The 4,321-nt window shown below is 31.2% G+C and overlaps 1 pseudogene; it reads right to left on the minus strand.

Moving 5' to 3' along the window:
• Positions 1–1,527: 1,527 nt before the first annotated feature.
• Positions 1,528–2,440, minus strand: LOC113618828 (transcription initiation factor IIB pseudogene; annotated as a pseudogene).
• Between the last annotated feature and the right edge of the window lie 1,881 nt (positions 2,441–4,321).

A 4,321-nucleotide genomic window follows, 5' to 3' on the forward strand; every position in this document is an offset into this window, starting at 1 on the left:
AAACTTACCTAAAAGTTAAAACTAAGCAAAATTTATACTCTTAAATGTGTCTTTTCCCCATACATTCTATGCTATCTCAACTACCCACCCTTTCCACCCATTCTATCCTATCCTTTTTAATCATCAACCTTATTATTGTCTGGTTTAATTGTCCTGTATTTGTTTTACAGAAATGATCAAAGATATGACTACTTTCTTATTTTTCTTCTAATAAAAAGCTAACACACTATAAATTCCCTTTTGTGCTTTACTTTTTTTTTAAACTAACAATATATTCTAGAAATTATTCCCTACCAGTTCAAACAGATCTTTTTATAGATGAATATTTCTACAGTACATAGATATACCATAGTTTATTCAATCAATATCTTGTGAATGGGTGCTTAGGCTGTTTGCAATATTTTGCAATTACAAATATTGCTGTGATGAATATATTGGAAATACCTATTTTCATATTGTTAGAGGCACGTTTTCAGGATAAATTCCCAGAATTGGAATGCTAGTTAAAATCTAAATGTACATATAGTTTTGTTACATATTCACAAATTCCTCTTCAAACTTGCATTCCCATCAGTAACATATGAATATCTGTTTTCTAAAGTATTGTCGACAGAATATGTTTCCATATATCACTTTCATATATATATATATATATATATATATATATATGTCATTTCAGTGCAGGGCTTACTTGTATTTCTCTAATTATGAGGTAGTTGGCACATCCTGTCATAGGGTGTAGAACCATTTCTACATCTTTATTTGTATTGCCTGTTCTTACCTTTTCTCCATTTTTCCTATGGGGTTCTTGAGTTTTTTTTTTTCCCCTAAAAAATTTAGGACTTATTTTTATATTAGAGATGTTAGTCCTTCATCTGTGATATATATTGCAAATATTTTCTCCAGTTTGTTAGTTATCTTTTTTATTCTGTTGTTTTGCCACACAATAGCCTCTTAAATTAATTTTATGTAATCATTTATCAATAATTTCCTTTATCACATCTTTATTTTGAGTCACTTTTAGAGAACACTTCCCTATATTCAAGTTATAAATGACTCTATTCTTGCTTTCTTTGGAAAATTGTATGGCTGTCTTATTTCTTTTTGCTGTTGCCAATAATTTGTCCTAATATTATGTCCCCTATTTATTGTGTATATAAAAGCTATTGATTTCTAAATATTAATTTTATTACATGCTACCTTTTAAATTATTTTATTATTTTAGTCTTAGGGTTTTTTTGTTTTAGTTTTGAAAAACGTTTTATTCAAGAATTACATAATTTCAAATATGTTCCAAAATACAGTTTCCTAGATTGCTACAAAAGCAAGCATATCCAGTAAGAAATTTAAATCATTAAATATATTTCACTAGTACATACAGAAGGCCAAGCAATTAATATTTAGCCCTGGAATGTGTACCATGTCTTTCATTTTTTCTTATTGAAGGCTCAATCCAGCACTTTGTATAGGCTATGTACAACAGGCAAAGTTCAGTGTTCATAGAAGTCTGACATTAGCTGCTTCAATTTATAGCTGTGGTAGTTTGTCCACAGGGGTGTCAAATTTGAAGTCTGTAGGAAACAGATCTGGGGCCTAAGGATAGATTAGTCTGTAGGACTGTCTGTAACACCAGCAATATCTCCAATTTCTTTTTGGGTCCTTTACTTAGCTGATGCCTGTGAGGCCATGTAAATGGCGGCTGCTGCCACAGATATCGGGCTCCTTCCAGGAACCAAGTCCAACTCCACAGCTTTATGGGCTATATGTGTAGCTGCCATCTGTACTTGTTTAGGAAGGCAAAGGTTGGAACAAAACCTGGACATGAAGTCCCCAGTTGTAATCAAATCCACACTGGTTTCTAAAGCTTTCAAAATAAGTTTAAAACATTGACCAATTTCTTTCTTAGAAATTTGTGATATAGCACGTATTTCTTTAAATGTCCTAGGAACTCCTTCCTGTCTGCAGGCAATATAGAGACAAGCAGAAGCTATGGCATCATTAGCCCTTCCCTTCAGGCTCTTCTGTTCATATGCTTGCTTGAATAGATTATTTGTTCAACCAACTATATTTCGAGGGAGGTTGATTCTGTCTGCCATGGTAGTGATTTCTTTGAATGCATTCATCATTGCCCGATCAGAACTACTTATGGTTCTCCTATTCTGGTACTTAGAATTACCACATTCATCCAAACTTGCAGCTCCTGTACCCTTGCCATTCATAGTAGACAAATCTCCATCACTCAGAAGAGGATTCTGAGAATCTCCACCTCGAGAGGGATCTTTTGTTGCTACAACCAGACCACATTCAGGACAGATCATATCACCAGCTCTGTAGTCCTCCACTAAGATCGCATCTGGATGGTTTGGACATGTGACTCTTGGAAGAGCATCCAAACGGCTGGTAGACGCCATCTTCACGGACACTGCGGTTCCAGCCACCAGGTACAACAGACGCAGTGCAGACACGAAGAGATTGTATAGTCCTAGTTTTTAATATTGAGTTTCTGGGATTTAACATAAATTCTTAGGATATATAAACTTATTTCATATAAACTGAGACTGTTTATTTCTTGTTTTATAATTCTTATTATTCTAATTGATATATTTTGTCTAACTGTATTGGCTAATGCCTCCAGAAAGTGTTGATCCTTAACAGGCACTGGTTCCTTGTTCCTAATCTTAGTGGAAATGCAGTTAGTATTCACATGTTACATGAGATGATGGCTTTAAGATTTAGAATATATTATATATATTCTGTTAGAATATATTTAGAGTATATATCTTATCCTTACACACACACACATTTCTACTTATTTGAAGATTTTTTTCCAGAAATAGGATTTAAATTTTGTCAAAAACTTTATATCTATGAATATGGTAGATTATATTCATAATTTGACAATATTAAACAAATCTTGCATTTCTGGAATAAATTACACTTGGTCATGGTAAATCATTTTCATAATATGATATTGGGTTTATTAACTTATATTTAATACTATGCATTGATATTTCATAAGTAATATTCTTTTTCTGGTACTGTTTTTACTAGGTTTGCTTATGAATGTAACACTTCATAAAAATTATAGGAAGATTTCCTTTAATTTCAATACTCTGAACCAATTTATGGAACATCGCAACTATTGGGTTTCTGAAGATTTTGTAGATTTTTCCCTTTGAATTCATATGGCCTGACTTTGGCAGGGGAGTGGGGGTAGCTCCTTTCCTACCCACTTTTTCTCTTTTACTGTTGTTTTCTACAGACATTAGTAAACTTAAGCTTTTTATCTCTAAAGAGGATGGCTTTGGTAAATTGTATTTCCCTATAAATGTATTTATTTGAAGAAGGATATTAAAGCACTCGTAATTTTTCCCTTTTCCCCATTTCAATACCTAGTTTCACCTTGCCATTTCTGTTTTGTAAATTTGTTTTTCCTTACTTTTCTTAAGTTAGCTAATGTTCTTTGGTAAAATTTTTCACACAAAATCAATTTTCTCCATGTCATTCATCCCTGTTTTTATATTAAAATCCCTCATCTTACTTAGCATTGGGGGTTTTTTAGGTTACTTTTTCTAGTTTTTTTTTAAAGAAAACTGGGAATCTAATTAATTTATTTTCATTTATGTTCATTTTCACTGATAAAAACATTTAGGGCTATGACTGTTTGGTCTGATTGCTGCTTTAAATGACTCCCATGTATTTTGATATGTAGAATATTCATCAGTAATATTTCTAAGAATTTTTTTATTTTTAGTGTTAGGTTATACTTTAGCCCAATAATTATCTAATAGAAAGCTTTAAAACTTCAAGATGGAATGGCCTTTTATGTTGTTAATAACTTGTAGTGTTATATCACTGTGATCAGAAAGTCTGTTTGTAATACTTCTGCTTTAAGGAACATAGTGGTATTTTCTTCATGACAATACATAAAGTTTCATGAACAAATGAGAAGAAGTTATATTCTCTATTTTCATGGTGAAAGTCTATAAATATATATTTAATATTCATAACATCTATTTATTGATTATATCATTCAGTTCTTATATATCTTTAATCATTTCTCCCTACTTTATCTTTCTTATAATGAGAATGCTGTTAATTTCTGTTATTCATAGTATTTCTATCTATATCTCATTGCTTTTCAAGTTTTTTATTTATAAAGGTGATTGCTATAATATTTGGTGCATTAAAATCTATGTTATATTTTTAATTGTCTCTTTTATTATTAAAAAGTTTGTTGTTACTTTCAATATTTTGTTTAAATTCTAATTTTAAAAAATTATCATTGTAACAACCCCAGATTTCCTAGTTTCCAATTCTC

This window comes from Aethalodelphis obliquidens, unplaced genomic scaffold, assembly GCF_003676395.1.
Source record: "Aethalodelphis obliquidens isolate GAN/ISIS:26980383/991018 unplaced genomic scaffold, ASM367639v1 scaffold1, whole genome shotgun sequence".
NCBI classification, from domain to species: Eukaryota; Metazoa; Chordata; class Mammalia; order Artiodactyla; family Delphinidae; genus Aethalodelphis; species Aethalodelphis obliquidens.